Genomic DNA, 23,252 nt, shown 5'->3' on the forward strand with positions numbered 1-23,252 from the left:
GCTGCCATTTCAGAAAGACCTCTACTTCTGCTTGGTATTTTGTTAAGGTCCCAAGAACCTCTCACCCTCCACCTGCCACAACTGGCATCCTGCATCGCTCCAATGGACCCTTCCGATCAGCTGGTCTTCATGTTTTGTTGTCGGCCTAGACGGTCCAGGCCCACCTAATAACTGCCTTTGACAGAGTAAGTCAGAAATCCGAGTGGAACTATTAAAGAGCATGAAGGATTCACTGTAACCTGAGAAATCCGCACGTCCTCCATGACAGCCTCAGCTGCGGAGATGCTGAAATGAGCGGTTTGGCTGAGCACGGGGGTTTGCGTCCGGGAAGCAATTAATGGCCACCTGTACGTGGGGGGTGAAAAGAAAGAGGGAGAGAGGGGATTGCAGGTAGCGATGGGAGACAGTTAAACAGAAGGGAGGTAGGGGGAAAAGCTCGGGCTGTACCACGTGGGGGGCAGTCAAACAGGGGGCAGGTGGGGGCAGTCAAACAGGGTGGGGGGTAGGAGCAGTGAAACAGAGGGGATATGGGGGCTGTGAAACAGAAGGGAGGTGGGGGGCAGTGAAACATAATGGAAGTGGGGGGGCAGTGAAACAGAGGAAGGTGGGGGAAGTGAAACAGAAGTGAAGTGGGGGGCAGTAAAACAGAAGGGAAGTGGGGGACAGTGAAACAGAATGGAAGTGGGGGGGGGCAGTGAATGGAAGTGGGGGGCAATGAAACAGAAGGGAAGTGGGGTGGGGCAGTGAAACAGAATGGAAGTGGGGGGCAATGAAACAGAAGGGAAGTGGGGGGCAGTGAAACAGAATGGAAGTGGGGGGGGCAGTGAATGGAAGTGGGGGGGGGCAATGAAACAGAAGGGAAGTGGGGGGCAGTGAAACAGAATGGAAGTGGGGGGGCAGTGAAACAGAATGGAAGTGGGGGGCAGTAAAACAGAAGGGAAGTGGGGGACAGTGAAACAGAATGGAAGTGGGGGGGGCAGTGAATGGAAGTGGGGGGGGCAATGAAACAGAAGGGAAGTGGGGGGGGCAGTGAAACAGAATGGAAGTGGGGGGCAGTAAAACAGAAGGGAAGTGGGGGACAGTGAAACAGAATGGAAGTGGGGGGGGCAGTGAATGGAAGTGGGGGGGCAATGAAACAGAAGGGAAGTGGGGGGCAGTGAAACTGAATGGAAGTGGGGGGCAATGAAACAGAAGGGAAGTGGGGGGCAGTGAAACAGAATGGAAGTGGGGGGGGCAGTGAAACAGAGGAAGGTGGGGGAAGTGAAACAGAATGGAAGTGGGGGGCAGTAAAACAGAAGGGAAGTGGGGGACAGTGAAACAGAATGGAAGTGGGGGGGGGCAGTGAAACAGAATGGAAGTGGGGGGCAGTGAAACAGAATGGAAGTGGGGGGCAGTGAAACAGAATGGAAGTGGGGGCAGTGAAACAGAGGAAGGTTGGGGAAGTGAAACAGAAGGGAAGTGGGGGGCAGTAAAACAGAAGGGAAGTGGGGAACAGTGAAACAGAATGGAAGTGGGGGGCAGTGAAACAGAATGGAAGTGGGGGCAGTGAAACAGAATGGAAGTGGGGGGCAGTGAAACAGAGGAAGGTGGGGGAAGTGAAACAGAAGGGAAGTGGGGGGCAGTAAAACAGAAGGGAAGTGGGGAACAGTGAAACAGAATGGAAGTGGGGGGCAGTGAAACAGAATGGAAGTGGGGGCAGTGAAACAGAGGAAGGTTGGGGAAGTGAAACAGAAGGGAAGTGGGGGGCAGTAAAACAGAAGGGAAGTGGGGAACAGTGAAACAGAATGGAAGTGGGGGGCAGTGAAACAGAATGGAAGTGGGGGCAGTGAAACAGAATGGAAGTGGGGGGCAGTGAAACAGAGGAAGGTGGGGGAAGTGAAACAGAAGGGAAGTGGGGGGCAGTAAAACAGAAGGGAGGTGGGGGCAGTCAAAGAGAATGGAAGTGGGGGGCAGTGAAACAGAAGGGAAGTGGGGGGCAGTGAAACAGAGGAAGGTGGGGGAAGTGAAACAGAAGGGAAGTGGGGGGCAGTAAAACAGAGGGAAGGTGGGCGCAGTGAAACAGGGTGGGGGGTAGGAGCAGTGAAACAGAGGGGGTATGGGGGGCAGTCAAACAGAAGGGAGGTGGGGGGGGGGGGAAAGCTCGGTCTGTACCACGTGGGGATTCTAACATTGTTCGTTTGTTCGAAAGATTAATTGAACATTCCGTTAAAATCAATTACGTACTTAATCGGTAACTAATGAAGAAACCTGGACAGACTCAATCCTGGCATTGAATGCTATATACACTTTGTACACACACCACCTGGTGCACCTGTATACCTGTCTCAATCCAAATATAATAAAACAGTTTTAATATGTTGTAACATCATAATGTTCTTATAATACCTTGCTCGTCACAAACGGGCCTGTAAATCTGGTTAAGGTGTATTAGTATGGTATTATTAAAAGAATGAATTGCCAGGTGTACAGAGCATGTATAAATTACCTGTAACGAGTGTTCTGCCAGAAGTGATTCATGGACCCTTGGAAGCTTTTCCTCATGTGGTTTCTGTGGTTCGGCTCGTATGACTTCGTGGATGGAACAGAGTTGAAGACCTTTCAGCACGAAGTGTATTAACCATGGTCTTCGTCATCCATTATTACCTGGAAATGTAACGAAACCCCATTTTCACACAAACTCTTGTCGAAGTGCTTTATTTTAAGGTTGACAATCGCACTCCGACATACGTGCTCACATCAGGTCTGTCAACGGATGTTCACAAGGTATATTGAACTCCAAGATACCTGTACATCAATCAACCTTCGGACAAAGCTTCCTTTAAAGGGACACCTCCTCCAAGACCACGTTCTCGATTATCTTTGTACATCTCCATCATGGAACCCACCAATAGACAATGTACAATATGTACCATTTTTGAAATCCCCCCTGAAAACAAAAACACTATTTCCTGTGTTCCACCCCACCTGTGTGCTGCTCGACCCCACCTGTGTGCTGCTCGACCAGTCATGACGTCATAACCAATCAATGTTCCCAACGTTTTTGTCCAACGATTTTGCGTCTCCCAGGCTCCGCCATCACAAAACGGAATCGCATGAAGCAGGTAATGTGCCACGTGACCGCATACGTCATCAGCAGAGGCTTTTGTTTTACGCTCGTCGGGCATTTGCTTGTTTCTCTTCAGGTGTGAGGCAGGAGCACCAGCCCAGAGGGGAGAGCAGTATTCCATTGAGCTGCGGATGAAAGCCTTGCATGTGGTGAGGAGCTCAGGTGTGCCAAGGAAGGACTTCGCACGACGGAGGATGCCCAGTCGGCGACTGGCTTTGGAGGCCAGATTTGAAATGTGGTTTTCCCAGGAAAGATCATGGCAGATAGTGAGACCCAAAAGAAAGTAGATGGGAGGGTTGTCCAGAACACAGGAGAACACAAATCGCCTTCTTTGCACTTCTAAGAACTTCCAGTTTTGCACAACTTGGACATGATAAATAGGGTGATATATAAACTGCTTTAATAGTGATAAATGTCTGGAATTTAATTTAACAATCTCTAAAATCATTAGTTAATTTAAATTGGAGTATAAACCTTAACACTGCGCGGGGTAACGTATTCCATGAACCCTCTAGTTGTATATGTGTGTAGTGTGTCATGATTGTGATGCCACTGAGAGTGTGCCGCCAAAAGGTGATTGTGATGTCACTGAGAGTGTGCCGCCAAAAGGTGATTGTGATGTCACTGAGAGTGTACCGCCAAAAGGTGATTGTGATGTCACTGAGAGTGTGCTGCCAAAAGGTGGTTGTGATGTCTCTGAGAGTGTGCTGCCAAAAGGTGACGTGATGTCACTGAGAGTGTACCGCCAAAAGGTGATTGTGATGTCACTGAGAGTATGCCGCCAAAAGGTGATTGTGATGACACCGAGAGTGTGCTGCCAAAAGGTGATTGTGATGTCTCTGAGAGTGTGCCGCCGAAAGGTGATTGTGATGTCACTGAGAGTGTGCCGCCAAAAGGTGATTGTGATGTCACCGAGAGTGTACCGCCAAAAGCTGATTGTGATGTCACTGAGAGTGTGCCGCCAAAATTTGTGATGTCTCTGAGAGTGTGCTGCCAAAAGGTGTTTGTGATGTCACCGAGAGTGTGCCGCCAAAAGGTGATTGTGATGTCACCGAGAGTGTGCTGCCAAAAGGTAATTGTGATGTCACTGAGAGTGTGCAACCAAAAGGTGATTGTGATGTCACTGAGAGTGTGCCGCCAAAAGGTGATTGTGATGTCACTGAGAGTGTGCCGCCAAAAGGTGATTGTGATGTCACCGAGAGTGTGCTGCCAAAAGGTGATTGTGATGTCACCGAGAGTGTGCCGCAAAAAGGTGATTGTGATGTCAGTGAGAGTGTGCCGCCAAAAGGTGTTTGTGATGTCACCGAGACTGTACCGCCAAAAGGTGATTGTGATGTCACCGAGAGTGTGCCGCAAAAAGGTGATTGTGATGTCAGTGAGAGTGTGCCGCAAAAAGGTGATTGTGATGTCCCTGAGAATGTGCCGCCAAAACGTGATTGTGATGTCACTGAGAGTGTGCCGCAAAAAGGTGTATGTGATGTCACTGAGAGTGTGCCGCAAAAAGGTGATTGTGATGTCACTGAGAGTGTGCCGCCAAAAGGTGCTTGTGATGTCACTGAGAGTGTGCCGCCAAAAGGTGATTGTGATGTCACTGAGAGTGTTTTTTTGTTGTTGTTTTTGTATACTGAATCGAGGCTCGTGAAAGAGCTAACATTTACTTCACAAACAAATCAACCAGACAAACAAAATATATAAAAAGAGGGAGCGGAAGACAAGATGGGGAGAGAAGGGGAAGCACACAAACACAACATTTGAGAGCAGGGAGATGTGTGGGAGGGAGAGGGCTTGGGGGTAGGAGGCGTTGGAAGGGGGGAGGGGGTGGGCGAAGTATAAAACACAAGGACACCAAGGACTTCCAGGACAGAAGTTGGCATTTCAAAAAAGTGGAATTGGGTGAAATTAGCGGGGGTAGAAAAGATCAAGGTTTTGGATGGGGGAAGATAAGAGATGGTGGTGAAAAGCTGTTTTAAAGACCTGGAGGGTGGAGTGGGATTGAAGAGAGTGAGGGAGTTTGTTCCAGAGGTGGGAGAAAAGAGGAATGAAGGAGTGAAGGTGAGCAGAGAGTCTTGATTTTGGCAGTTTAACCATAAGAGGGTTGTAGGCAGATCTTGTGCGACCTGTAGGAATATTTGTGGGACAGAGCCCAGAGAGAGCTGGGGGGTGGGGGGCGGGGGGGCAAGGCCAGAGAGGAGTCTGTAGAGGACGGAAAGACCACCAACCTGCCTGCGGTGAGTGAGTGAGAGGCCCTTGGAGTTAGCTTCATCGTGGGAGATTCCAATGATTCTGAACGCTTTGGTTTCAACAGCGTGAAGACGAGATAGGTGTGAGGCAGGGGCACCAGCCCATATGGGAGAGCAGTATTCCATTGAGCTGCAGATGAAAGCCTTGTATGTGGTGAGGAGCTCAGGTGTGCCAAGGAAGGACTTCGCATGACGGAGGATGCCCAGTCGGCGACTGGCTTTGGAGGCCAGATTTGAAATGTGGTTTTCCCAGGAAAGATCATGGCAGATAGTGAGACCTAAAAGCTTGAGTGACAGAACTTCTTGGAGAGGCTTATTCAGAAAGTGGATGGGAGGGTTGTCCAGTCGGTCTTTTTGGAGAGACATCGTAAGAGTGTGAGATTTGTCAGGATTGAAAGACATGTTCCACTTGTTTGCCCAGTCTGTGATTTTGTCCAGGTCTGCAGAGAGTGAGGAGGCTGCAGACTGCCGATCTGAGGGATGAAGAATGGAGTGACAGAGAGTAGAGTCATCAGCAAAGAGATAGAGAGGATTTTCAAGAGAGTCAGAGAGATCATTGATGAAGACCAGAAAAAGCACAGGGCCCAGAACACTGCCTTGGGGAACTCCAGCCTGAACAGGAAGAGGAGATGAGAGAAACCCATTCAGGGCCACACGTTGACTATGACTAGAGAGGAAGTCCGCCAGTCATGCATGGAGATTTCCATGGATACCAAAAGAGGAGAGTTTGGTGAGCAGAGCGGGGTGCCAGACCGTATCGAAGGCACGTGATATGTCAAGGGAGACAGCTCTAATTTCCTGTTTGGCATTGAGGACCTCCATCCATTGTTGAGAAAGCAGAAGCAGCATGTCCAGAGTAGAGTGACCAGGTCTGAAACCAAATTGATGATCAGAGATCAAGCCATTGGAGAAGAGGAAAGATTTCCTATCTGAAGCAATGATGGATTCCATGACTTTGCTGATAATTGGGAGAAGGCTGATTGGACTGTAGTTGCTGGGATCTGTTTTTGCACCTTTTTTGTGCAAAGCAGTGATGTTGGCAGATTTCCAAGCAGATGGAAGATGATCTTGAGCAAAAGAGAGGGTGAAGAGAACAGAGAGAGGGAGTGAAAGAGCGGAAGAACAGGATTTTAGGACCCATGGGCTGATGCCGTCAGGTCCAGTTGCAGAATCAGAGTCGAGGGTTGACAGAAACTTTTCCACCTTGTCAGGAGGAAAGGACACAGAGTCCAGGAGCAGCTGGGTACGGTGTGCCGCCAAAAGGTGATTGTGATGTCACCGAGAGTGTGCCGCCAAAAAGTGATTGTGATGTCACTGAGAGTGTGCCGCCAGGTGAAGGTGGTTGTGATGTCACTGAGAGTGTGCCACCAAAAGGTGATTGTGATGTCTCTGAGAGTGTGCCGCCAAAAGGTGATTGTGATGTCAATGAATGTGCCGCCAAAAGGTGGTTGTGATGTCACTGAGAGTGTGCCGCCAGGTGAAGGTGGTTGTGATGTCACTGAGAGTGTGCCACCAAAAGGTGATTGTGACGTCACTGAGAGTGTGCCACCAGGTGAAGGTGAATGTGATGTCGGAATTTGTTCATTCTTCACTTTTCAATCATTTTCATCCCTAAAAAATAGGCATGATGGACAAAATTCCAGGTGTTTCGTTATCGTGACTCTTCCCACATTATACTTCAGGCTCACACATGTCGAGAAGTATTGTCACGGTATTTATATCAACATGACCAGCCAGTATCCGCGGGGTTTGATGAATCTTTATCCGAGAATACAGTTTCAACTTAATCTTCTGAGTTGGATGGAGATATCGGGTCAGCCATTTGGCAAGCGTGGAACATCAGGTGTGTCGTGTAGTTGTTGTATTGTTTCTTCTTACTATGACGTCACAGCCAGAGCATTCGGGTTGCCCTGTTCATGGGTTTCTTTTAAAGGGGCAGTACCAACGAACTGGCCTTTTTCACCTGTACACCTCAAATAGTACAATTCATTCTTTCTTACCAATTAATTGTTTCTTACCTCCGCCACCGAAGGTAGACGGAGGTTATGTTTTCTCCCCTGTCTGTTTGTCTGTTTGTCACTTGCAAAATCCCAGATTTTCCAGGTATATTGATCGGTCGAATTTGTTATTATATCTGGTTGTTTGTCTGTCTGTATGTCAATTGCTTGCAGGTCACAATTTCAAATCGATCTTTACGAAACTTCACCAAATGGCCATAAGCAAGAAGCCTATTTATCTTGAGGTCATCATAAGCCAAAAGGTCAACATAGGCCAAAGGCCAACAGCTTCGGTGGGATTTCTAAAATCCTCAATTTTCAAATGATGTTGGCAATGATGTTGGCATAGGCCAAAGGTCACAATTTCAAATAATGTTGGCAAATGATGTTGGCAAATGAACAAATGATGTTTCAAATGATATTGATTGACTTGAAATGTGAACAGAATTTGCGTATCCGGTCACTTAATTCAACCAATTGTTTTCGAGGTCTAAAGGTGAAAAGGTCAACATAGGCCAAATTTCTAAAATCCTCAATTTTCTACAGATTGACTTGAAATGTGAACAGAATTTGCGTATCTGGTCACTTAATTCAACCACCAATTATTTTCGAGGTCTAAAGGTGAAAAGGTCAACATAGGCCAAATTTCTAAAATCCTCAATTTCTACAGATTGACTTGAAATGTGAACAGAATTTGCGTATCCGGTCACTTAATTCAACCACCAATTATTTTCGAGGTCTACAGGTGAAAAGGTCAACATAGGCCAAATTTCTAAAATCCTCAATTTTCATCCGATTGACTTGAAATGTGAACAGAATTTGCGTATCCGGTCACTTAACTCAACCACCAATTAATTATTTTCGACGTCTAAAGGTAAAAAGGTCAACATAGGCCACATTTCTAAAATCGTCAATTTTCATCTGATTGACTTGAAATTCGAAGTGGATTTGCAGATCAGATCACTGAATTCAACCTGCCTCAAAAAATTGTGGACGGATTCGGATAAAATTTGGTGGAGAGGTTGGATGTGTGACAAGGACGTAAATGATTAGATTTTGGTGAATATCTGGATCCGGATCTGGATTTGAGAATTTTTAAGTGATTCTTCACCATTGAGAGATAGGGCAAAAAACGGGTATACAGCTCGATATCTCAAAAAGTTCTGGAATCCGAATCCTGATCTGACCGATCAGCGGGATACAAAACGTAAACTGCCTGGCGGAGGTATGCGTTCTACCAAGTGCCATTGTAGTTACAAATGTATCTTCATTATAAAACCAAAAACGTCATTTCACAATGACATCACGGTCCTGCCACGTGTCCATCCAACCCAACCCAGCACAGCAGTCACGTTGTTAAATTCACACAAGCTTGTAAGAGTGAAATAGTAGATCCAGGTGCTTGAGGCCGGTGACATCACGGGCTTCGACTTTTCCAGCTGTATCTCCAGCACAAGCATACAGGTATCATGACTAAAGCACACCTTGAGGTACATTTGCTAACTCAAACCTGGAACGTCAACAACTGATGTTAAGGAAGGAATCAGAACTTGTGAATTTCCAAGATGAGTGCGACAAAGATTTTCCCGTCGTTGGATAAACCCGGACGATTTCCCCAGACACAGTGGGCCTGCGGTGAGTTTTTAAACAGTGGCTGCATAGTTCACAGGTGATTGATGGAAATGCAAGCTTTTGAGGTTTGAAAAATAAAGCAGTCAGTAAAAAATGCCCATCATTTACAGAGAAACCTCGGTAAAACAGAAATCTATCTTCCGCTCGCTTTGCTGGGTAAATATTGGCAGGCAGGCTGTATTCGGGCCTCTTGCTTTGAGACGTGAATAGAGGTGAACGATTTTCACTCATTCCAAGGCACAGACACTGAACAAGGCGCCATTAATAGCCATTCAACAATTTTTGTTTGATCAAAAAATATATATATTGCTTTCTCTGCTTCTGGCATTCACTGGGAAAACGTCGTTTTTAGGAATATCCCCAGAATTTCTTTTTAAATTCTTTTTAGCAAATGATATAAAAATAAACACACGTGCACACACACAAAAAGCACACAATATAAATATATACATATATAGCCCTGGTGTTGGTGTTGGGCTAGCGGCTAGGGGGCCGGCTTAGGATATGCCGAGGATCCTGGGTTCTGAATCCCGATCGCTGAATTAACGCCAGGGGGGTTGACTCAGCCTGTCATCCTTCCGAGAGGTCGGCTAATTGAGTACCAGTTCACTGGTAATTCCCTGTTTGTCGTTAAAGGCGGCAAAAAGGGTTGGCGTCAGGAAGGGCATCCGGCCGTAAAACATTGCTTCAAAAAGGGGACCGAAAAACAACAACAACCACGGTGCCCGAAAAAGGCCAACCCCCGCTTTGCGGGGAAAAATGGCCTCTAAAGGTGTTTTTTTTTTTTTTTTTACATATATACACACACGTGCACACACACAATATAAATATATACACACACGTGCACACACACAAACACACACAATATAAAAATATGCACATATACACACGTGCACACACAATATAAATATATACATATATACACACACGTGCACACACACAATATAAATATATACATATATACACACACGTGCACTCACACAAACACACAACATTAAAAATATATATATACAGACTTGGCATTTAATATGGAATATTTTTTTTGTGGGGGTGAACTTACTTTTCAAGATGTCTTAGAACCAAAAGTTCATTGGAATTATGTTGAAATTATTCCAGATTTTGTTAATGTGACCTTTAAAAGAAACAAAAACCACATTTGACATTTCAAAACAAATAAATTGATCCTTGAAAGTGATGCAAACTGATATCGAACTCAATTCATGGACAGTACTGTGTTAAACTTCTGTACGTTTTCCAGAAGTATCTCTTTATTTTGCACATTAGCCAAAAAAAATTTCAACAAAAACAAAAGTTAAATTACGACTGGGATTACGGACAGTAAAATTACAGTTCAGTACTTCGTGTAACCCCCACGAGCATTCAGAAGAGCAGGTACACGTTGAGGCATGCTGTTCACGAGATTTGCCAAGGTTTGGACAGGAATTGCTTGCCCTGCAGTGACAATAGCCTGCCGCAATTCACGCACAGAGGTCGGCTGCTGGTCCAAGTGGTCGATTTTACGCGTTAATTCTGCCCACAAGTTCTCTATCGGATTCTTATCCGGGGACATGGCAGGCCACTCCATATGCTCTGCACCATGGTCAGCAAGAAAGTGTTGGATCATGCGAGCATGATGAGGCCGTGCATTGTCATCTTAGAAGACAAAGTTTCCTCGAAAGGCTGCACGAGCAAATGGAAGCAATGTTTCTTCCAGAATGGCCCTGTGCTTGAAGTGGTTCAGGTTTCCATTCAGAACAACCAGGTCAGGTCAGTTTTGCCCCCTGCATGAAAAGCAGCCCAAATGGTCACCCCACCACCTCCAGCTTGGACTCTTGGCACTATACAATATTTGTTGTAGGCTTCATGCACTTGTCTGCGCACTTGGACGTGGCCATCCTGAAGATAGACCAGAAATCTAGACTTATCACTGAAGATCACGTGATTCCAGTGTCCTGGCTGCCATTGACGGTGCTCTCTGGCCCACTGCAATCGGCGCTGGCGGTGTTGTCTGGTCAGGCGTGGCTTTCTCAGGGGACGCCTGCCACGATAGCCTGCTTGAACCAGTCGTTGGTTGACTAGCCTTCTGGATACAGGCACATTTGTCAGTTGCTGCCACTCAGCCCTAAGCCGATTAGCTGACTTGGTACGGCCATTGCGGACTAACCGGTGCAGGTGGCGATCATCCCTCCTTGTGGTTCTGCGGGGACGTCCTGGCCTCAGTATTGGAGTAGGGACACCCCTCTGAGCATTTCGTTTCAGGATCTCTGACACCTGACCTTGAGTGATGCCATACTGCCGAGCAATAGAACGCTGTTTCATGTCGTAATTTCGTAAAGCCACCACTCCATGACAAACAGCATTGTCGAGTTGACGGACCATCTCCAGAGGAAGCGGCAATAACCTTTGGAGACGTGCAGCAGTTGTTTTCCACTAATACAGAATGCAACAACCCTTGTATACCCGACTGTGAAGCCATTCATCAAATGCACCTGTCCGTACATTTTGCCACGCCACCTGAGATATAATCCTGTTGTTGACTTCTTGCTGCGACAGACAATCAGTGACATGGTTCTTTTAATAAATAAATCACCAAAGTGTAAAAGAAACTCACCAGAGTGATATACTGAGTTAAGAAAGTAAACCCAAGTCAAGAAAAAAAATATATTCCATATTAAATACCAAGTCTGTATATATATATAGATACACACGTGCACACACACAAAAAGCATGCAATACAAGTATATATATATATATATATATGAACACACACGTGCACACACGCAAACACACACAATATAAAAATATATATTGTCGCGTGGCTCCTCCTCGGTTAAAACCGGGGAAATCACGAATAGCCAAAGCGAGCTTTAACACCTTTTAATGTAGACTTTAACACCTTTAACACCGAGCTTTAACACCAAAACTTTAACATTTCAACGTCGAAAAGATGAAATGATGAAACCAAACCAACAGACACTCACTCTTACCTTCTCCCTTCTTCATCTCATCCTAAACATACAATTGCAAGCATACCATACAGTCAAGCACTCAGAGTAAGATGCATTTGCTCAACAAAAATGGCAGAAGAAACTTCTCTCTGCCAATTAGAAACACACTTCATTGCAAGAAACTATGACCATCACTCTGTGCAAGAAGCAATAACCCAAGCAAAACACATACCGAGAGCAGACCTTCTGACTTACAAACCCAAACCTGCAACTAACCGTGTCCCACTGGTAACCACCTACTCTCCTACCTCATCCCAATTGCCAAGTATTCTGAATAAGGCCCTTCTTCTCCTCCATCAATCAGAAACACTCGGCACCACATTTCCTCAACCTCCACTAACATCATTTCGACGTGGTCGGACACTCAGGGACCTCTTGGTAAAAGCAAAGCACCCACAGCCCCACAACAAAGAAACTAGGATCCCTGGGTTCTATAAATGCACAGCAAAAAAATGTATTATTCACAAGCATTTACTAGAAGGAAACAAATTTTGTAGTTCTAGCACTGGACAAAAATTCCCCATCACCTCCTATATGAACTGCAAATCTACATGGGTCATATACCGAATCACTTGCCAAAAGTGCAACAAACAATATGTTGGAAAAACTGAGAATACACTCTACACACGATTTAATAACACCCAATCAGAAATCAATAACTTCCACACCAGTCAGGGCAAATCTCTACCTTACACGATACACTTTAATCAACCGGATCACTCTATAAATGACATTCAAATCTCTGCCATTGAATCATTCACAAATCGATCACACACCACGATTCTGAAACGTGAGTCCTTTTGGAAACACAAACTTCGGACAAAAATCCCTCATGGCAAAAATTTTGATGATGAAAGAATGTTCCTACATCAACCCAATCAAATTGTTAACCGTAACCCATTCATTCATTCATTCATTCATACATTCATTCATTCTACCTTTATATGTCATTTATATAAATATATAAATATATTATATGAATATAAATGGTATATGAATATATGCTTGTGTGTTTATGTATGTATGTATCTCTATATTTGTATACGCACGTGCACCGGAACTGTAACGCAAACGGTAACTGTAAGGTGCGCTTCACTTCCGTTGAACTTGGGGCCGGTTTGTGAGCCCCAAGTGAGCTTTGGTGAGTGAGCTTTGGCGTGGCTCTTCCTTTTGCATGCATTTTCTACACATATCACACATCTTACACACACATCACTATACATATCTGACTGATATACATGCCTGCTGTTTTTGTAGACTCAGAAGAAGACCTTTGTTGGTCGAAAGCTTGTCAAAAATTAAAGATTGAAGTCCTGAAGCTACGTCCGCGTCTGATTTAATCTCCCGATTTTTTATATACAGACTTGGCATTTAATATGGAATATTTTTTTTGTGGGGGTGAACTTACTTTTCAAGATGTCTTAGAACCAAAAGTTCATTCGAATTATGTTGAAATTATTCTAGATTTTGTTAATGTGACCTTTAAAAGAAACAAAAACCACATTTGACATTTCGAAACAAATAAATTGATCCTTGAAAGTGAAGTAAACTGATATCGAACTCAATTAATGGACAGTACTGTGTTAAACTTCTGTACGTTTTCCAGAAGTATCTCTTTATTTTGCACATTAGCCAAAAATTTTTTTAACAAAAACAAAAGTTAAATTACGACTGGGATTACCGACAGTAAATTTATAGTTCAGTACTTCGTGTAACCCCCACGAGCATTCAGGAGAGCATGTACACGTTGAGGCATGCTGTTCACGAGATTTGCCAAGGTTTGGACAGGAATCGCTTGCCATGCAGTGACAATAGTCTGCTGCAATTCACGCACAGAGGTCGGCTGCTGGTCCAAGTGGTCGATTTGACGCGTTAATTCTGCCCACAAGTTCTCCATCGGATTCATATTCGGGGACATGGCAGGCCACTCCATATGCTCTACACCACGGTCAGCAAGAAAGTGTTGGATCATGCGAGCACGATGAGGCCGTGCATTGTCATCTTGGAAGACAAAGTTTCCTGGAAAGGCTGCACGAGCAAATGGAAGCAATGTTTCTTCCAGAATGGCCCTGTACTTGAACTGGTTCAGGTTTCCATTCAGAACAACCAGGTCAGTTTTGCCCCCTGCATGAAAAGCAGCCCAAACGGTCACCCCACCACCTCCAGCTTGGACTCTTGGCACTACACAATCTTTGTTGTAGGCTTCATGCACTTGTCTGCGCACTCGGACGTGGCCATCTTGACGATAGACCAGAAATCTAGACTAGCCACTGAAGATCACATGATTCCAGTGTCCTGGCTGCCATTGATGGTGCTCTCTGGCCCACTGCAATCGGCGCTGCCTGTGTTGTCTGGTCAGGCGTGGCTTTCTCAGGGGACGCCTGGCACGACAGCCTGCTTGAACCAGTCGTTGGTTGACTAGCCTTCTGGATACAGGCACATTTGTCAGTTGCTGCCACTCAGCCGGAAGCCGATTATCTGACTTGGTACGGCCATTGCGGACTAACCGGTGCAGCTGGCGATCATCCCTCCTTGTGGTTCTGCGGGGACGTCCTGGCCTCGGTATTGGAGTAGGGACACCCCTCTGAGCATTTCGTTTCAGGATTTTTGACACCTGACCTTGAGTGATGCCATACTGCCGAGCAATAGCACGCTCTTTCATGCTGTAATTTCGTAAAGCCACCACTCCATGACAAACAGCATTGTCGAGTTGACGGATCATCTCCAGAGGAAGCGGCAATAACTTTTTGAGATGTGCAGCAGTTGTTTTCCACGAATACAGAATGCAACAACCCTTGTATACCCGACAGTGAAGCCAATCGTCAAATGCACCTGTCCGTACATTTTGCCACGCCACCTGTGATATAATCCTGTTGTTGACTTCTTGCTGCGACAGACAATCAGTGACATGGTTCTTTTAACAAATAAATCACCAAAGTGTAAAAGAAACTCACCAGATTGATATACTGAGTTAAGAAAGTAAACCCAAGTCAAGAAAAAAAAAATATTCCATATTAAATGCCAAGTCTGTATATATATATATATATATACACAAAGAATTAAGTTAAGCACCCCTACACAAAGAATTAAGTTAAGCACCCCCTAATCCTGTCCTGAACCTGAACCCCCTCGAGCACGTTTGGGACATGTTGGGACGACAAATTGCGAAGATGGTCCCTCCAATAGCCAATCTGGATGAATTGGAACGTGCATTACATCAGGAATGGAACAACCTGCCACAGCAACGCATACGACGGCTTACAGGGTCTATGAGACGTAGGGTTGAGTCAGTGATCCGATCACGTGGGTCCTACACACGTTATTGACGCAAAGATCGCTAGAGGTCTTCTCAGAACAATGACTGTACGTTAGAAAACATAAACGTCATCCACACTGTCCGTGATGGACCTATAGCTCCATACTTAAATTGAGGTGAAAATATGCCTAAAATTCCCAAAAAATTTCACCTTAAATTATTCAGAATAAAATATTGAAAACGGCATGATTGTTATGTTTTTATGTGACCATAATATCACTTCTCCAGAAAATATAGCAATAACATGGGTATATTACACTGTTTTGACGACAACAAACTTGTTATGTGCGAGGTTGTAAAAAAACGGGGGGGGGGTGCTTAACTTAATTCTTTGTGTATATATATCGATAGTGCCATGTAGGACGGAGTGATGCCGCTGTGGGAGGGACCGAGCAAGGTTGCTGTGGGCGGGACCGAGCGAGGTCGCTGTGGGCGGGCCCGGGCGAGATCGCTGTGGGCGGGGCCGAGCGAGGCAGCTATGGGCGGGGCCGAGAGAGGTTGCTGTGGGCGGGGCCGAGCGAGGTCTGCGTTAGTGCGTTGCCGTTGCCGTTGCCTGGTATAAAAAGATGGTGCTTGATGCTCTCTGCGTCAAGATACGGACTTGATGTCCGTATCTTTACAACAGACATTTCAATGATGATGATGATAAATGTAATACCACTCAAGGAAGGCCCACGACTCAAGAGAGTGGAAAAAAACAATAAAATGAACAAAAATACGGGGAAGGAGAAGCAACCACTCAGAAGAATGACAGAAAATCATTTCCCTTAAATGTACCGTGTTCACCAACTAGCACGACCAGATACAGGACACCAAAATAATTTCCCTTACACATATCGTGTCCACCAACCAGCAAGACCATACCACTTACCTCTGGATCAAACTGTATTGCAAATATTCAAACGGTTTTTACATGCTGCCGTCTCCTAGCAACCAATGAAATTTTTCAAAAATATTGTAGCTTCACTGTACTTGTAACAAATATTGTAGCTCACGGAGTATGAACGTTCTATATATTTTCAATTCAGTGCGCCCGACTCGCTCACGTACTTGATTTGTGGCATAGACATGGCCATTGGGCCTTCACGGTGTAATTTGTGCGAGGCTTTTGTCCGAGTGAGCTTGAGTCGAGGGCGAATGTACGGGTTGGGAATGTACGGGTCTCCCTTCCCCCACCCGGCAACACCGGTACTGGAGGGCGTCACAGGATCGGTGAGTCTCCAAAATCCGCTTCGTGCTGTTGCGAAGATTCAGGATGATGTCGCGATTGTTGTGCTGCTCTCCGACCATGAGAACTGCAACGTCATTGTTGACTGGCCCTCCCCTACCCTCCCCGTCCTCCCCTCCCCCTCCCTTCCCCCTCCACCCTACCTCCTCCCCTTCCCCTCCCCCCTCCCCCCCTCTCTCCCCCTCCCCCCCTCTCTCCCCCCCCCTCCCCCCCTCCCCCCTCCCCTCCCCCCTCCCACCCCTCTCCTCTCCCATCCCTCCCCCTCCCCCCTCTTCTCCCCTCCCCCCCTCCCTCCCCCTCACGTTTATACACGGAATGCCGGTACTTCCCCCCCCCCCCTCTTCTCCCCTCCCCCCCTCTCCTCCCCTCCCCCCCGTTCCCCTCCCCTCATCTTCCCCCTCCCCTCCCCTCCCCCACCCGGCAATGCCGGATACTTCTGCTAGTATATATATATATATATCTGTGCAGCGTCTGTCCTGTCCTGTGTTGTGTTGTGTTGTCTTGTCTTGTCACTGAACTACTTTCTCAAACTTTTGTGAAATCGTACCAAACTTCTGGTATGCACATATCTCTCCCGTCGGTATATCCTAAGGGTATTTTCTTTGAAAATCTTTCCAAATATATATATTTTTTGGGGGGAATTTTTTTGGGAAATTTTTTTATTTTCAACTTCAATTGTTTATAAAATGTGATATCACGTATATTACAAATACATTTGTGCAAAATAATTGTTTGAATTATGATTGGTTTAAACAATGACAAAACGGCAACTCGGGTACAGTCATTTATCTATATATCTACACATCTGGGCAGTGTCTGTGTTGTCACTTAACGACTCCCTCAAACTTTTGTTTCTGTGGTTGTGAAGTGTTTTTAATAAAGTTGTGGTGGTTTTGAATCACGTGGTGGTGAGGTATTTTGAATTATGTGGTGGTGAGGTGTTTTTAAATGACGTGGTGGTGAGGTGTTTCTAAATCACATGGTGGTGAGGTGTTTTGATTTACGTGGTGGTGAGGTATTTATAATTAAGTGGTGGTGAGGTGTTTTGAATTACTTGGTGGTGAGGTGCTTTTAATTTTGTGGTGGTGAGGTGTTTTTAAATGACGTGGTGGTGAGGTGTTTTTAATTTTGTAGCTGTGAGGTGTTTTGAATTATGTGGTGGTGAGGTGCTTTTAATTTTGTGGTGGTGAGGTGTTTTTAATTACGTGGTGGTGAGATGTTTTGAATTACATGGTGGTGAGGTGTTTTTAATTACGTGGTGCTGAGGTGTTTTTAATTACGTGGTGCTGAGGTGTTTTTCATTACGTGGTGGTAAGGTATTTTTAATTACGTGGTGGTGAGGTGTTTTTCATTATGTGGTGGTAAGATGTTTTGAATTACGTGGTGGTGAGATGTTTTGAATTACGTGGTGCTGAGGTGTTTTTCATTACGTGGTGGTAAGGTATTTTTAATTACGTGGTGGTGAGGTGTTTTTAATTACGTGGTGGTGAGGTGTTTTGAATTACTTGGTGGTGAGGTGTTTTTAATTTCGTGTTTTATGGCTGTGAGGTGTTTTTATTACGTGTTTTATGGCTGTGAGGTGTTTTTAATTTCGTGGTGGTGAGGTGTTTTTATTACGTGTTTTATGGCTGTGAGGTGTTTTCAATTTTTTGGTGGTGAGGTGTTTTTATTGCGTGTTTTATGGCTGTGAGGTGTTTTTATTATGTGTTTTATGGCTGTGAGGTGTTTTTATTATGTGTTTTATGGCTGTGAGGTGTTTTTAATTTCGTGGTGGTCAGGTGTTTTTATTACGTGTTTTATGGCTGTGAGGTGTTTTTAATTTTGTGGTGGTGAGTTGTTTTTATCACGTGTTTTATGGCTGTGAGGTGTTTTTATTACGTGTTTTATGGCAGTGAGGTGTTTTTAATTTCGTGGTGGTGAGGTGTTTTTATTACGTGTTTTATGGCTGTGAGGAGTTTTTATTAAGTGTTTTATGGCTGTGAGGTGCTTTTTTTTAACGTGTTTGATGGCTGTGAGGTGTTTTTATTTCGTGGTGGTGAGGTGTTTTTATTATGTGTTTTATGGCTGTTAGGTGTTTTTATTATGTTTTATGGCTGTGAGGTGTTTTTAATTTCGTGGTGGTGAGGTGTTTTTATTACGTGTTTTATGGCTGTTAGGTGTTTTTATTACGTGTTTTATGGCTGTGAGGTGTTTTTAATTTCGTGGTGGTGAGGTGTTTTTATTACGTGTTTTATGGCTGTGAGGTGTTTTTATTACGTGTTTTATGGCTGTTAGGTGTTTTTATTACGTGTTTTATGGCTGTGAGGTGTTTTTAATTTTGTGGTGGTGTGTTTTTATTACGTGTTTTATGGCTGTGAGGTGTTTTTAATTTTGTGGTGGTGTGTTTTTATTACGTGTTTTATGGCTGTGAGGTGTTTTTAATTTCGTGGTGGTGAGGTATTTTTTAGCCGCGTCGCAGACGCTGGTCATAGAGTGCCCTCTGCTGTTGTTGTTCTTCTTGTTCTTGTTCTTGCAGAGAAGACAAAACCTCAAAGCTCCACCCATTCTGGGAACCATAGCTCCACCCATTCTGGGAGAGGCTTCATATAAACAAATATCCACCATTTTATTAACTCGCATAGCTTTGAGGCCTGTTTTGTAGGCCCGTGGTGTCTTCCTCTCTCATATAGTTTTATTTCAAATCAAATTCGATATATCATTTCATTTTTCACAGTCGCTAACATAGTTTTAGACTCGGTTGAAAAAAACCGGGAAGAAAATCCGATGAAAGTTGCCGTTTATAGAACGAAATGTGTTTCATTTTGCAAAAACTCATTTTGCAAAAAATGTTCGTTTCCCATGAATCATACACTTTTCAAAATCCAATCTCACCCCTCCCCTCCAAATCCTCCCCATCACCCATCCCTTTCAAATCTCCCCCCTTGCCCCTTCCCTCCCCTCTCTCCTAAACTCCCCCCACACCCCTCCCCTCCGAGACTCTCCCTCGCTCCTCCCCTCCTAGACTCCCCTCTCACCCCTCCTCCTCAAAGCATCCTCCCTGCTTCTTCCTCCTTCCAACTTTCACCTTCATCTCCCCAAACCTCCTGCCTTGCTCTTCCCCCTCCTCAAATAACACCTCACTGTGCCTCACCCAATCTCCATCAAACCTTTTGTCTGCCCCATTCTTCCCTTTCTCCAAGCTATTCTGAAATCTCTGACACACCTTCAACAGCTCTCCCTACCTCTTCCTCCTCTTCCACATCTTACCCTACCCCCCCCCCCCCCGTTCTGGACCCGATGCTCCCCCTTCCTCTTCATTAACGGTATGGACCTCAAACATCCGGGGCCTTCGCTCAAACTTGACTGACCTCTCCATACAGGTTGCTTCTGACAAACCAGATGTGATCTGCTTAACAGAAACTTTCCTCCTTCATGATGTCTCTGATGCCTTGGTATCTCTCCCAGGTTACTCCCTCCTCCGGTATGATAGACCTGAGCCTCGTCCTGGAGGTGGGGTTGCTATCTTTATAAAAAAACTCTCTTCCTCACTCGCCCTCCACTGCCCTCTCTCCACCTCACCCCCAGGAATACCTTTGGCTACGGCTTCCCCTTCGCTCCCACCTTTTGTTCATATGTGTGTTGTACCGTCCACCAATCAGCGATGACTCCATCTACATCTCACTGTCTGATAATATGGACCAACTTCTATCTACCCATCCCAACTCTCTCTTCCTCATATGTGGTGATTTCAATTGTCACCATGCCAGTTGGCTGGGTGTGGGTACCTCTCTCACCAGCCATGGCTCTTCAGCAAAGGACTTCTGCGACTCACTGGGACTGACACAATCTGTCAATTTCCCGACCCGGATCTCAGTCAACGGAGCATCTTCTCTTCTGGATTTGGTTATGACAAACTTCCCTGAAAATGTCTGCTGCTCTTCTTCTGCTCCAATCGGCTCATCTGATCATGTGCTTGTCAAAGTGGACATCTCTCTGACCATTCTCAGAGAGCCTCCTCAGCGTCGACGAGTCTGGCATTTCACTCAGGCCAACTGGCACGGTCTTCAAGCAGCCATCAATCATCTGGACTGGTCTCCCATCTCTACCGCCTCTGACATCAACTCATCCTGGGAATTCTTTCAAAGTAAATTGCTCTCTCTCATGCACAGATTTATACCATCTCGTCTTCAGTTGTCATACCCTTCCTCCCGTCCATGGTACACGGAATCTTGTGGTGAGGCTGTTGCCCTGAAACAACTTGCTTTCGTCTCCTGGAAAGCAAATCCAACGGAAGGAAATCTCATTTCCTTTCACAAAGCCCGAAACAAGTGTGTGTCCACCCTCAGGAGAGCCAGGAAACAATATCTCACCATTCTCAAGACCGAACTCTCTTATCTGTCTCCCTCTTCCAAATCCTGGTGGCGTCTGGTCAAATCTGTTTCTGGTGTTTGTTCCCCCTCCATCCCCTCCCTCACCTCAAACGGCTTAATGGCTGACTCCGCACGTGAAAAAGCTGAATGCCTCAACTCTGTGTTTGCCTCTAAATCTTGTGTCCCAAACCCATCCCTCTCTGTACCCACCATACCCAGTCGTACCCAGCTGCTCCTGGACTCTGTGTCCTTTCCTCCTGACAAGGTGGAAAAGTTTCTGTCAACCCTCGACTCTGATTCTGCAACTGGTCCTGACGGCATCAGCCCACGGGTCCTAAAATCATGTTCTTCTGCTCTTTCACTCCCTCTTTCTGTTCTCTTCACCCTCTCTTTTGCTCAAGGTCATCTGCCATCTGCTTGGAAATCAGCCAACATCACCACTTTGCACAAAAAAGGTGCAAAAACAGATCCCAGCAACTATAGACCAATCAGCCTTCTCCCAATTATCAGCAAAGTCATGGAATCCATCATTGCTTCAGATATTAAATCTTTCCTCTTCTCCAATGGCTTGATCTCTGATCATCAATTTGGTTTCAGACCTGGTCACTCTACTCTGGACATGCTGCTTCTGCTTTCTCAACAATGGATGGAGGTCCTCAACGCCAAACAGGAAATTAGAGCTGTCTCCCTTGACATTTCACGTGCCTTCGATACAGTCTGGCACCCTGCTCTGCTCTCCAAACTCTCCTCCTTTGGTATCCATGGAAATCTCCACGCATGGCTGGCGGACTTCCTCTCTGGTCGTAGTCAACGTGTGGCCCTGAATGGGTTTCTCTCATCTCCTCTTCCTGTTCAGGCTGGAGTTCCCCAAGGTAGTGTTCTGGGCCCTGTGCTTTTTCTGGTCTTCATCAATGATCTCTCTGACTCTCTTGAAAATCCTCTCTATCTCTTTGCTGACGACTCTACTCTCTGTCGCTCCATTCCTCATCCCTCAGATCGGCAGTCTGCAGCCTCCTCACTCTCTGCAGACCTGGACAAAATCACAGACTGGTCAAACAAGTGGAACATGTCTTTCAATCCTGACAAATCTCACACTCTTACAATGTCTCTCCGAAAGGACCGACTGGACAACCCTCCCATCTACTTTCTCAACAATCCTCTCCAAGAAGTTCTGTCGCTCAAGCTTTTGGGTCTCACTATCTGCCATGATCTTTCTTGGGAAAACCACATTTCCAAGCTGGCCTCCAAAGCCAGTCGCCGACTGGGCATCCTCCGTCGTGCGAAGTCCTTCCTTGGCACACCTGAGCTCCTCACCACATACAAGGCTTTCATCCGCAGCTCAATGGAATACTGTTCCCCCCTCTGGGCTGGTGCTCCTGCCTCACACCTTGCTCGGCTTCACGCTGTTGAGGCCAAAGCTTTCAGAATCATTGGAATCTCCTGCGATGTAGTCAACGCCGAGGGCCTTTCACTCACTCACCGCAGGCAGGTTGGTGGTCTTTCTGTCTTCTACCGACTCCTCTCCGGCCTTGCTCCCCCAGCTCTCTCTGTGCTCTGTCCCCCCAATATTCCTTCAGGTCGCACAAGATCTGCCTGCAACCCTCTTATGGTTAAACTGCCAAAGTCTAGGCTCTCTGCTCACCTTCACTCTTTCATTCCCCTTTTCTCCCGCCTCTGGAACAAACTCCCCCACTCCCTTCAATCCCACTCCTCCCTCCAGGTCTTTAAAACAGCTGTTCACCACCATCTCTTATCTTCCCCCATCGAAAACCTTGATCTTTTCTACCCCCGGTAATTCACCCCAGAGTCCTTGCACTGTTCATATGTTTTAATCCTCTCCCACCTCCCCCCAAGTCCTCCCGATGTCCCTGCTCTCAAATGTTGTGTTTGTGTCCTTCCCCTTCTTCCCCCTCTCTTTTGTGTCCTCCCCCCTCTCTCCCCATCTTGTCTGCCGCTCCCCTTGTTTTTTGTGTTTTGTGTGTCGGTTTGTCTTTTTGTGTGATTAATGTTTGCTCTTTCACGAGCCTCGATCTTGTATCCAAAAAAAAAAAAAAGAAAAAAAAAAAAGAATTCTCAAAGGCCTGTAACTTCAAGTCCATTGAGATATATATTTTTTAAATCGCGGCATGGTCAGTCATACACCGCCCGAAATAACAGACGGGAAAATGCCGAGATATATATATTTTGTTTAAATCGCGGCATGGTCAGTCATACTCCGCCCGAAATAACAGACGGGAAAATGCCGAGATATATTAAAAATTCTTCCATTTGATGACAATCGTCACGATGAAATATTTAATTTATACGTCGTCACAATAATGTGGAGAGAGGAGCATAGCTTCGTTCACGTGTCGCCACACACGGGAAATTGCCGAG

The sequence above is a fragment of the Myxine glutinosa genome, chromosome 13 (assembly GCF_964187855.1).
Source record: "Myxine glutinosa chromosome 13, kmMyxGlut1.1, whole genome shotgun sequence".
In the NCBI taxonomy this organism is placed as follows: domain Eukaryota; kingdom Metazoa; phylum Chordata; class Myxini; order Myxiniformes; family Myxinidae; genus Myxine; species Myxine glutinosa.